General features: G+C 38.0%; 1 protein-coding gene and 1 long non-coding RNA gene across 2 annotated transcripts in view; both read right to left on the reverse strand.

Annotated features, from left to right (window-relative positions):
• Positions 1-13725, reverse strand: part of LOC149035513 (discoidin domain-containing receptor tyrosine kinase B-like) — a 47765-nt gene that overhangs the window by 2248 nt on the left and 31792 nt on the right. The window lies entirely within an intron of this gene.
• LOC149035514 (uncharacterized) lies at positions 1408-5119 on the reverse strand. The gene is made up of 2 exons (XR_016182410.1): positions 4990-5119; positions 1408-2702 (listed from the first exon to the last, which is right to left on the reverse strand). It is a non-coding gene; the product is annotated as an uncharacterized LOC149035514 (long non-coding RNA).

Raw genomic sequence — 13725 nt, forward strand, 5'->3', positions numbered from 1 at the left:
AAACAATGATTGAAAGTTGCAATTTCCGCCGCTCCATTGGGGATTTGGCACTAGAATGGGTCAAAAGTTATCTTTCTGAGAGGACACAATTTGTCGAATTTAATAACGTTAGATCTGCCCCACAGGGGATTCCCTGTGGGGTGCCTCAAGGTTCTATTCTTGGTCCCTTATTTTTTATCCTGTATGTTAATGATTTGAACAATGCTTCCCTGCTTGATGCAATCTTGTTTGCTGATGATACAAACTTATTTATCTCCCATAATGACCCTGTTTACCTAATTAACACATTAAATAGAGAATTAAACAAATTGTCAACCTGGTTTGCAGCAAACCGGCTCTCCTTGAATTTAGCCAAGACTAATTTTATGGTATTCAAGCCTTGGCAAAAGAAGCAATCCTTTGAATTTCAAGTTTTCATAACTGAGCAGCCTATTCTTCGTGTTTCTGAGACCATGTTTTTGGGTGTTTTATTAGATGACAATTTGACCTGGAAATCGCATATATCCTTAACAGCAAATAAATTATCCAAATCTATAGGTGTTATTCATAAATCTAGGTTTTTTCTCTCTACTCACTCCCTTCGTACTTTATACAATTCTATGATCCTTCCATATTTGTATTATTGCCATTTAGCTTGGGCTGGTACCTATAAGTCAAACCTTCAAAGAATTGTAACCTTACAGAAACGTGCGTTAAGAATAGTAAGCAATTCTACATACATTGCCCATACTGGCCCTATTTTAAAGGAACTTAAACTCTTAAAATTTCACGATATCCATTCGTTTCAATTAGGTACTTTTATGTTTTCATTCGAGAACTCTACACTCCCTTCCAAATTCAATAACTTTTTTTTACTGAATAGTCATATCCACAATTATAATACTAGGAATGCTCAGTCCTTCCGTTTGCCACTGTGCAGAACGAACACCAGGAAGTTTTCAATTTACTTTCAAGGTCCAAACTTTTATAATTCGTTAAATTCTGACATAACTAGTTCTCCCTCCTCCGCTTCTTTTAAAAGAAAGCTTAAGGAATTTCTTGTCTCTAAGTATTAGCTTCTGTAAGGCAGTAATTCTTAACTAACTTACTTAATATGTGTGTGCGTGTGTGTGCGCGTGCACCTTTGCACACTTATGGGGACATTCATATGTATACACACCAGCAAAGTGGGGTCTGTTCAAATTGTGGGGACATTTTCAAGTTCCCACAAAAAAGTCCTCATAAATACGTTGTAATAAGAGAAAAGACCATCATAGTGAGGACTTTTGAATGGTCCTCATAAGTCGGTTTGTATAACACACATCTTGAGTCCTCACAAGAAGGTAAAAACACAGAACCTGGAAAAAAGTTTTTTTGTGTCCTGAGGCACATGAAGAAGTGCCCAAGAAAACCATTAAGATACTTAGATTAACGAAAAAATAATCTTTTAATGGTTTACACACTCAAATTCTTCATAAAGTACACACACTGTGTGTATTCAGATACACACAGTGCCTGAGTGATACTAAGAATTGCAGAGTGTACTTTGTTAAAAACTGTATTCTTTACATTAATTCTTAATGTAACTATCTTTATGACTTTTTTAGAGCACCTCCTAAGGTGCTTTATGGCTAAAAAAATTTTTTCCAGTCTTTTGTTTTCTCCCTTTTTGAGAGGAATTAAGGTGTGTGTTCTCCGAACCAAAGTAAAGGGACTCTTCGGGAGTCCTCATTATGAAGGTCTTATTTCAAAGAATTACCCTCTAAAGAACACAAGCACCACCCATTTTCTTTGATCAGGTTTTTATATTGAGGTGACACAGACTCTCAGACCCAAAAAGAACATCATCAAAGTCTCATTATTATTATCATTATTATTACTACTAGTTCCCTTTTGGTAGAAGAGATATCTTCCCAAGGGATTTTGATTGTGCATGGAATCCTCTAAACAGCTCTATCTAGTGCCTTTTTGATAGAACTTAACAATATATGTAACTCTATGGCTTTTTTGAGCACCTCTAAATGTGCTTATTGTTTCTTATAAGTTCCCTTATGTATCATTCTTTCAGTACATCCAGTAGTGCCGTGTCCAATCAGAAGATGTCTGTCTATTAACAGAACTTTGAGTAATGTGTGGGCTGTTCTACACAGAGACATATCATATTATGTCAGTCACCAGATTATGCAATAACTTAGAAAAACTGACAAAGTAGATGTTATAGGACCAAAGCTGTGTGGCACAGAATGCTGTACCGATCACTGATAAGTTTTGTCACTACCAACTAATTCAATTTTCATCAAGGAAAATGATCTTTCCCTTGACTCCAAAGTTTTACCCTAAACTACTGTGAACACCTTTCACAGTCCTTAGGAAACAGATTGAACTAGATGCACTAACATATATAAAACAATGGCTCACTCATTTACATTTAGGTCATATATATTAGTACTGATCTTGCAAACTTTAACTCATCTATGGCCCCCAAAAATGCATGAAATTGACCACACTGTGTTTTCATTTTTTTACCTCAACATGTATTTATAGCAATAAGGCCCTACATTATCTTACATTAAAGTGTATTAAAATAAGAATTTCAGAAAAATTAGCATAAATTTGTTATCATATTTAAGGAAAAAAAGATTTTTCATCAAAATGTCAGTAATTATTATGAATAATTATTATGAAGTAATACAAAATTGATCCTCCAGATGTCAGCCACATTCCTGAAAATTTGAAAGGAGAAAAGTAAATTCTAAATCTTTTCACAAAATTTTCATGTTTTCCAATGTAAGTCAAACCCTTACTGGGAAGAAATATTTTTGGAAAAAATGGGGGTGTGTCAGCATGGGGGCAGGTTTGAAGTGTTACTAAGTAAATAAATATGCCCTCCACTATCCTTGCTAATCAATAGGAGGTCTCTTTGGCAAAACTAGCATCAAAACACAACTATCATAACTCATGACTGACAAAGTTAAAATGAATGCTGCAAAGTGGCTTTTATGACATTTTTCACTTCTTTTTTTTTTTATTTTTTTGCATCTTCTATTATTTTGTTTTTTTTTATCTCTTCTTTGGTATTTCCTTTGAGTAACAAAACATCTTAAACCATTGACAGCGATTAAAATCAAGCAATGGGGAATATGGTTAGCAAAACAATAAGCTATGACACTCTTCGGTATGACACAATGCAAAGCAATTTCCATCATTTCTAGCATGCACTTCCAGACACTATGGCAAAACCAAACTTTTAAATATCCCCTTTTCATTTTATGATACACCGCAAAGCATATGTTGTTCCCAGAGAAAGCTGAAATACTCCTAAACTCACTTTGGGTTTGGTTAGGAAATATGAGGAGCAGTGGGCTATTCACAGATGATAAATCATTCTCAGGGAATTCACAAAACTGTCTCACAATGTCCCTGGGGAAATGAACTGAAGTATAAGTTCAGGCCTGAATATAGCACTCTCATCAGAAAAATAAACCTGATGCTCTTTGAAAATATGAGACTACTAACTGCTGGCAAAACAGAACTGGGGGCAGCAGAAGCAGAAGAAATTTGGGGGTCAACACCAACACATTGAAACAAAAATGTATTTCAAATGAAGTCAATATATGAAGTTCAACACATATACACTGATTTACTGTAAAGCCCTATAGAAATGGTACAGATAGACAATGATAGTAACTAACTATGGTGCACATTTGAACTCAAACTATAATTAACTAGTTTTTCAGTCTGTGGTCTTGCCAAAAATAGGCTCAAACTGAAGTGGAAAATCATAAGAGGGGTAAAATAGTTGCCAAAATTTTATAGGTTGTCTCAAAGTTCATTTTCAACATCTCCTTAACCCTTTAACTCCCATGAGTGACCAAGAGAGAATTTCTCCTTACAATATCAATGCAATATCAACCAGATAAGTGATGAGAATAGCAAAAAATATAAATTAGGGAATAATTTGTTGATCCAATACTAAATTATCTGAACTAACATTATAAGAATTGTATGGTTGACAGTGAGGAGAATGACAAATTTGATCTGGGAGTTAAAGGGTTAAAGGCTTCTGTCTTCTGCTTGCAACTTCTTGACTTCATATCCATTCCTTCCTGCTTCATTTGTGGTGATCAAGCAACTCTTTAGAAGAGTCGTTCTACATTAATGTTCTCTAAAACTGTGGCGATAAGCACTCTTCTTGGCTGATATTTTGCTCACAATTTCACACACTAAGATACTAGGTATCAGCCAGCAGTAAAATCCCATTGTATGATTTCAACAGCTATAATCAATTAGTATATAACACACATTCAGTGAATGGTTTTTTTATTTCATGTGCTGATTGGCTAGTTCAGTTGTTTAGTTGGCTAGTTGAATGGCAAGTACCATTCACCTCCGAACAGATGATGAGAAAAATTGAACAACAAGAATTGAATTCCCACCATTTTTGGTATATTGAAAGAAATAAACTAAGTTTATGGTAATTGTGTGATATACTATATATACTGAAACAAATTAATCACCTCAGTGTCGATGAAAATGATGGATATTTACCCCCATGAATACAGAGGGTAAGTTTCTAAAGATACTGTGGTGCTGCGTCGGTGGGAGAGTATAACAGGTAATTTAGAGATAACAACTGAGTTGAAAACGTAATTGGCGACCGTAAAGAGTAAAAAAAGCTGACGTTTCGAGCGTTAGTCCTTCGTCAATCGCTCTGACGATGGGATAACGCTCGAAACGTCGGCTTTTTAACTCTTTACGGTGGCCAATTTACGTTTTCAACTCAGTTGTTGACACTAAATTACCTGATATTTACCTCCACTTCGGTGAACAATTGTTAACTATCATGAGATGTTTGAACGCAAACATGACGGCAAATGATTATTTCAACTATCATCAACTATCGTGACCGTTTGAACAGGGCTTAAAAATTCTGAGTTATTTTTGAGGATAAGCACTAAAAGATTGTACTTGTTATTCTGAATTTATACCCGATGAAAACGTTTCACTCACCTCCTCAATTATAGCATCTTCTCCTTCGCTAAGAATACCAATGTGACAATTGTTTGTTCCGCTCCTAAATTGAAGTTGACTTAAACAAAACACACGTACAAACTAACTAGTAATCGCTTACAATCAAAATATGCATTTCTCTATGGCAACAAAACAACCAATCGTATTACGCGTCACATGGTTTGAATCGCATAGTTGAATCACATCCATTGGTATTATGGGGCTCTTTGGTCTCAGATACTTGTTACAAATTTTTGATCAAAACTCAGGAACTGCACGCGAATGCGGAATAGGCTACTGGAGGTGAACGACTATGCTTTTCAAAACTATATGTTCGATGGCTCTCGATTTCTCGATCTCGATTTCTAGCCCCCGATCTATTCTGCGTCCTTCACCACTGTCTATTCCATCTACGGAGTTTCCGATGATAAATTTAACCTCTAAATCATCATCAACGGGGATAAAATAAGATCGACTCACATCGACGCCGATTGAACTTGAAATATTAGTTGTGTAGTGCATAATTAACTACCAAATTGGCTTTAATTTTCAACATCTTATACTCCAAATTTGGAAAGAATCGGAAGTAACGCAATTTTTCATAAGCGTCATTGACCAAGCGTGAGGTCAAGATGGCTAGATATTGGGTCAGTTCTTTTTTGTGTTTTATTTCCATAAAAACGGAAAAAAGAGAACGACACTAATATCCAGCCACCTCGACCGAAAAAGCTTGGTCAATATCGGATTTATTATAGAGCAAAAACATCGCCGCTTTATTACGAATCAAGACTTGTTTATTTCGAGAGACGGGAAAGGAGGCCAACTGTTTTTGCGCGGAATCACAGCGGGCAGTCCCGAGCCCATCTTGCCTGCTCAGGTGCCAATCAAAACAGAAGATATTTCAAATTTGGGTTATTTTCCCTAGGGCAATTACCAAAATAAAGGGAAAATTTCCTCTATCTGAACCAATCAACCTTAAGTAATTTGCTCTCTATGTTAAAAAATAACAGAATCAACGCGCGCAACATTATTTGAGAATGGTAGGCTGTTTTCAGCCGAGGTAACCATTAGGGTGGTGCTTTGTTTTAGGGTACCGTTCGCACTTGCCTTATTGGGAACATTTTCTCTTTAATTTTCCTATCATGTTTGGAATCTTTAACGATATGTCCGTTTTGCTCCAAAAAAGTGTTTGAGAAAAAAGGAAGAAAAAAAGAAAAAAAAGAGAACTGATGCAGGTCACAGGGCTCTTTAACGTCCCTGTTACAAAAGGCTATTAGTAAAGCGGCACCAATTGTTAAACACAAAAAATATACCCCAAAAATTTCATCCGCGTTCGACAATAATCGACCTTAAAATGCTCAGCGATGGCAGGATCAGGGCTCTTATAGCACATCCAGAGCCTTTCCGTTACCCTCCGAGTCTCAAGTAATCTGTAATCAGACTTTTTGAAACTCCAGGACGCATACGTGGGCTCTGAATCGTAAGGACCTCAACATGTAGACCTGGTGTGGGTAGTAAAAGTGTGCATGCAGAGTCAATGGAGTATGCGCTTATCTCAACATTGTTTAGCAATTTATTACCTATACGTCCGAATAATTGCTTAAAACTATCATTTTATTTTGTGGCTTCATCACAAGCAGCTCGCTAAATCTCATCGATGCTTTTTTGTGCCTTTGAGGTGCAAGAGCAAATATACATAACACAAGGCTAGCTTAAACATCAAGGACAAATTTAATATCCATGTTGGCTCACCATGCACTAGGCTAGGGGTAATCATAATGATTAAATCTCCATTTGTTTGCAGCAGTTTTCTTTTTTCCTGTATTCCGTCATAAAAAACGCTTTCTTTTCCCTTCTTTCTCTTTTAAAAGAGCGATTTCATTCACGTCCAATTCTGAGTTATTTACCCATTAACTCTAAAGGGTGACTGGCTTCTAATTTCTCATTTCAGTATCAACCTTGAATTGAATGTATAGGTAATGAGAAAAATGAAAATAATAACCAATTTGAAAAGCTCATCATTGTTAAACAAATTCTCCTTGTCCTTACCACAGGAAATGTAGAGAGATCGGTGTGGAGAATATGAGTACCAACCTAAGGGTGTAAATGGTTAATGATCGAGCTAAGTGCAAATTAATGCTATGTTTCATCTATTTGAGCGAACTGAAAAATTCCAACATCTGTGGCATCATGCAGTAGTTCAGTGACTGGATTCTGTCATATTGGTTCTATCATTCGTCTGTCTGCAATCGCTTGATTGGTGAGATTATCACGCCATGCACCTTGCTGTGACATACCTGTTAGATAAAATACCCTTTCCAGGAGTTCTCAGTATTGCTTTCAATAAACCTCACAGAATATTCACTTAGATACCTAACAGCAAGAACTCTTACATTCAAATAAAATCTAGGACCGCTAAATAATTAGTTAGAGAAAGCTCGAAAAAAATGTTTATCAATACTGGCTCGCGGGGAGGAAGGAAAGGATGTGAAGGATGGGAAGGATGGGAAGGATGGGAATCCTTGTTACAAGGATCTAGTTCTCATCTATAAGTCACGGTGCACAAGATTAAGTAAGAGAACTCTCAAATTGAAATCATTTCACATATTGAACACAACTTTATTAATATCTCAAAATAGGCCAAGATACATAATTCCCAAAATCTATCAAGAAATTCTTCAAAAAAAATGTCTATAAATCTCTTTTAACTCTAAAAATCTAAAATATCTTTTTCTTCAAAAATCCCGACCATCTCAGCACTGTTTTTCAAAATAATCACAAAATTTGGCATAAAATGTGAGATATTGTGGTGCAATTTCTCAGAAACACCTTTAAAACATTCGCACAAGGTGTGAAAAATTCGCATCTCCTATAGGAGGCGAAGCCACCTCAGTTACTGCAGTTCTTACTGTGACACTACAGAAGATTAAAACACCAAAAACGAATCATCCGTTAAGCCACAGAGATGTAGTTGAGATGATTATGAAATTAATATTCCTCCATGTGAACTGGAATCTCTCATTCGGGAAAATGAATGAACTTAAGTCATCAGTGACCTCATGGATAAGCTTCCTGATCTCCATTTCCTTGAAACAAGTCTTAAAGAGGAGTGGATTTTTCTATACTGCATCACTGCAACAGCTAGGCTCGGTCTCTTAGGAAAATCAGGATTGGTTTGATGACAATGTGTGGAAATAAACGAACTCCTAGAGCAGAAACGTAAGCACTTTCTTGCCTATCAAGTCAGCGCAACATCAGTATCGAAATGAAAGTCTTTATTGCCTGCAATAGTAAACTCAAGAGCATCTCAGAAAAATGCAAGACACCTGGCTCCAGGCGCAGACGCCATTCCTGCGTAAATATGAAAGGCAGGTAATAAAATAGTCACCCAAAATCTGTGTGAAATGTTCTCATCCTTTTGGAGTAAAGATGTCAAGACTTCAATAAGGCTATCATTGTCCAATTGTAAGAGCGAGGAAACAGGCAGTCCTGCGATAACCACAAGGAAACACCGTTACTGCCGTCAGCTTTAGGCAAATTCCTTGCTAGAGTCATGCCTAATCGACTCATCAAACATTTGCAACAAGGTCTCCTGCCCGAGAGTCCGTGCAGCTTTCGAACGAGCAGCAGCGGAACAGTACATGTGATATTTACAGCTCGTCACTTTATGAGAAAATCCAGGAGTAACACTAGGACCTCTGTACCACCTTTGTTGACCTGACCAAGGCGTTAGACACCGTCAGTCGTGATGATCTATAGAAAGTCATCTCAAAGCTAGATGCACCTCTATTATCATCTCCATGATTGGAAAGTTTCTTAATGAAATGATGGAACTTGTAAAATAATGAGGTGTGGAAATATTTCCCGGTCAACAATGGCTTGAAACACGTATGTGTTCTCGCCCAACCTTCTTCTCAATGATGCTCTCTACAATGCTCCCAAGTGCATTCTCACAAGGTGATGCAGGCGTAGAAACTCGTTATAGAACTGATCACATGCTTCACAATCGTAGACGACTTAAGGAAACACTTGAGGTCAGTCTTACCACCATCCGTGATCTAAATTTTGCAAATGATTGTGCACTGGATAGTAACTGTGAAGAACAGATGCATCATGGCATGAACTCTTTGGGCACAACCTGTGAGAACTTTTGATTCACCGTACGTACCCACCAGCTCTAAGAAGCAATACAACTAACCTTACAGTCATTTAATTGGCACAAAACTCCACGCAATTGACATGTTCACCTATCTTTAAATTGCAAACCGCTGTCCATCAGCTCGGCGTACAGTAGACTTCGCCTGACTGTATAGGGACGCAGGTAAATCTCAACAGGTAGAAAACTCAAATTCTATAAAGCTGGACAGTTTACAGCAGGTAAGCAGCCAAATTTAATCACATCCACGCAACAAGCCTCCGAAATGGTTCATTGGTTCAACTAAATAGTCGAACTAGCGAAACAGTTGAACTGTACAAATTGCACAACCTATCTTAGTTAGTTAAAGTAGTTCAAGTGATCAAACTAGCTTCAATTGTTCAACTGCACAAACTGCACAATCTAGCTGAATTGGTTCAGGTAGTTAAAACAGTTAAACTAGCTCAATTGGTTTACCTGGTTAAATAGTCAAACTAGCGAAAACAGTTAAACTGACAAATTGCATAATCCAGCCTAACTGGTTGAAATAGTTAAAATGCTCAAACCAGCTTAAATGGTTAAACTGAAAAAAATGCATAAGCATCTTATAGGGTTCAATCTCACAAACACCACAATCTACCATAATTGGTTAAAGTAGTTAAAATAACCAAACTAACTTAACTGGTTGAATAACTAATTGGTTGAAGTAGTACAAATGATCAAACTAGCTTAAATTGTTCAACTGCATAACCTGCACAAACTGCACGATCCAGCAGAATTGGTTCTGCCTAGAAAGTAGTTATGTCATTTCTGCGACCTGATTCGAATTCAGACAGTCAAGTAGATATTTCAGTGTACCGCTGGCTATTTTGCAGTCACGGTAAGATATCAATTTTTCGAGAGCACATGGTCTGTTTTGAGTTTAAGTTTTAGTTTCTGCTAAGATTGTCGAACAAGATTTCATTTGTTATTAGCGGGACAAGACACAAATAACTTGTACTATTCCATCGTTTTTGTTTAGCTTTCTTATCCTTTGTGACTCGGTTATTTTCCTTTATTCAGCGGATTTATGCATTTGATTTCAGTGAATCGTTGTTCATGTAATAAAAAGAGTTTACAGTTCAGCGCAATTGGCTCAACTGGTTAAACAATCAAACTAGCGAAGACCGTTAAACTGAAAACAATTGAAAAATATATCGTAGTTGTTTAAAGTAGTTCAAATGGTTAAACTAGCTAAATGGTTTAACTCGAAAAAATGTACAATTAGCTTAAATGGTTTAACTGCACAAGCTGCACAATCTAGATTCAAATACCTAAAATAGTCAAACTAACGAAACAGTTAAATTGCACAAATTTCACATTATTTCTTAACTGGCTAAAGTAGTTCAAAGGGGGGATTTAGGATTTTCGGTTTTGCAGCTTTGGCTACGTTTTAGATCGGTTTTTCGGTTTTTGTGCCAAAAAACTTCGTTTTTTCGGTTTGGTGGTCATTGCGGTTTGCGGATTTTCCGTTTTTTAGCATTTGGTTTTCGGTTTTCGCCAAAAAATACTAACTGGTTTTCGGCTTTGATATCCGATGCAGTTTTCGGTTTTTCCGATTAGACCTATTTGGGTTCCGGTTTCTCTTCGATCTGAGCGGCAACTACGCGCCTCCACTAATCTCGAATAGCCGCTAAACGCAAATTTTATCGAGAGGAATGAGTGACAAACCAATTGAAATATCGCAGGGATCCCTAGGTAGCCTACGTGTAGCCGTACCCTCCCCCTCCCCTGAGGTAGGGGGGGGGGGAAGAAGGGAGGGTACGGCTACGCGCCTGCACGTAGGGCACGGCTAAGCACGGATCATTTCCAAAGTTTCTTTATCAACGCCACCTCGAAGTTGGTGACCAAGTTACAGGCCATACGTGACTGATTGATTCAACATTCCAATGGAATCTCCAAACTTTCAGGTCTTAGTTCGCGAATGGAAATGTTAGATCAGGGATTTTTGATGAAACTTTCCAGAGCTATAGCTTTTTGCGACTGCAAAATTGCAATCCTATGGAGGGCTTTTCTCGTCCTCGAGAGGGTAGCTGTTAATTTAAGCAGATACTAGAAGATACGAATGCCAAGTGCATGGTATTCATGGTTCTGTCATGAAATTAGTGTAGTTTACTCTGTACGCTACACTTGTCATCACTGTATCGAAACGATCAGGGTTTTAATAACTGGGATGTGAAAGTGTATCGATTTTGACAGTTTTGCATGCCGTTTTGAGTTTTGATCGAGTTTTTTTTTCGGTTTTGGATGATTATTTCTACGGTTTTAAGGTTTCTAATGGGCCCCAATGCCCTCCTCAGTTCAAATGGTCAAACTAGCTCAAATGGTTCAACCGGAGGAAATGCATAACTAGCTTAAATGGTTCAACTGCACCAACTGCACGATCTTGCTTAATCGGTATAACTAGTTAAAATAGTCAAACCAGCGGAAAGAGGTAAACGGTATCGGAACAATTCGCCCCTCAGACAATTCGCCCCCAATTTTTAGACAATTCACCCCTAATGTGAAAACACCGAGTCAGTCAACCGAATCATTCGTGCCCATCGTACATGAAACAAAGCTATCTACGGTCGAATTTATAAGTATAATAAGAGCGAACGCGTTCTCGCGCGTCTAAAACCGAAGAACTGAACACGTATCACCATCTTACGCTCACGCGATTGACGATCATTAAATTATTTTGGTTTCGGTTGACTCGAGTAGTCGAGTTTTCTTTTTCTTTCAAGAAATGATTGCCTTGTGACAAAAGCTTTATTTTCTACAATAGTTTGGGTGTTTTCACATTGGGGGTGAATTGTATTGAAATTGGGGGCTAATTGTCCGGGACGAATTGTCTGACATTCGAAGTGAACTGCACAAATTGCACAATGTATCTTATTTGGCTGAAGTGGTTGAAAATGGTCAAACTAGCGAAAATGACAAAATGCGTAACTAGCTGAAATGGTTTAACCAGCCAAAATTCATAACTAGCTGAATCAGTTCAACTGCGGAAACTGCTTAAGTCACCTCAAATGATTCAACTGGTTACATAGTCAAACTGGCGAGGATAGTTTAACTTCAAAAATTGCACAATCTATCTGAAATGGTCTGACTACCTTAAGTGCTTCAACTGGACAAAATGCATAACTGGCTTAATAGGATCTACTGCACAAACTGCACAATCTAGCCTATTTGTTCCAACTGGACATAGTTTGATTCTACTCTGGTTTGCAGATTTAATGAATGTAACCGAAAAAGTTACAATTCATAGACCCAACGTTTCGACACTCCTGTCTAGTGCCTTCATCAGGGGTGATCTAAACGCTGCAACAAGAGGTCCTATTATATGATCACTAATCAGCGGCCTTTTTTTTCGGACGAGGTCTAAATAGGCGTCAGGTAGCAAACCGTCACCGTCACGATTTTAAGGAGCGTGAGCGGAGTTAATATGCCAAGCCTCCAAACAAAGGCGCTGGTGGTAACGCAGATTAGTGGTGATAATTTTAGAATTATTCCACCCAATTGTATGGTTAGTTAGGCATGTATGCTCCGATAAAGCTGAATTTTCCTTTTTGCAAAGGAAAACCGCTTTTTGGCGCTCTTTTAACCGTGTACCAAACTGACGTTTGGTCTGTCCGATGTATTCGTTGACACAGTCATTGCAAGGAATACAATAAATGGCGTCGGTTCGTTTTTCTTTCGTGACAGGATCCTTAGGTTTGGCGAAAATATGCCCCAAAGTCTGAAAAGGTTTTTGAGCAACTTCAACGTTGTGGCTATTCAAAATTCTCTTGATGGGTTCCGTAACACCCTGTATATAAGGAATAAAAGCAAAACCAGTCGCTGGTTCCCTTGCATCAAGAGCGTTACTATTTGTAACTGATTTTTGGCAGTTACGGGGAAAAGTTTTTGTATGGCCATTTGCCTTTAGGACATTGGAAACATATTTCCTCTCCTCAGCCTTCGAATCGAGTGAAGATGGTAGACAGTCAGCCCTCCTAAGTAAAGTTTTGGCTACAGACTTTTTATGGCAAACGGGGTAGTGAGAATCGAAAGCGAGGTATTTGTCGGTGTGGGTAGGTTTACAGTAAACACTTGCCTCCAAATTACCCTGAACACATTTAAATCAAGAAAGGGAAAATGTCTATCCTTTTCACGCTCAAGGGTGAATGGGATCGACGGCTCTACTGAATTCAAATGCGACAAGAGGCGCTCCGCTTCATTTCCAACTATCGCAGAAATAATATCATCGACATATCATTTCCAGAAAAAGGGTTTAACCGATTAAGTGGCTAAGGCCTTTTGTTCCACGTCTTCCATTACCATCTTAGCAATGACAGCAGAGACGGGCGAACCCATCGCTGTACCAAAAACTTGTTGATAGTAGGCGCCGTTATATGTAAATTGCGTGGTTTTGAGGCAAAAAGACAGCAGATGACTAATATCCTCCACAGGCAAGGAAGTTCTTTGTCCCAGGGAGGCATCTTTTCTGAGTCATTCCTCCGCAACCTTGACGGCAAGATCAACTGGGATTTTGGTGAAGAGCGAAACAACGTCTAAAGATACTAATTCTTCACAAGCGT

The sequence above is a fragment of the Pocillopora damicornis genome, chromosome 13 (assembly GCF_964200805.1).
Source record: "Pocillopora damicornis chromosome 13, jaPocDami1.2, whole genome shotgun sequence".
NCBI lineage: Eukaryota > Metazoa > Cnidaria > Anthozoa > Scleractinia > Pocilloporidae > Pocillopora > Pocillopora damicornis.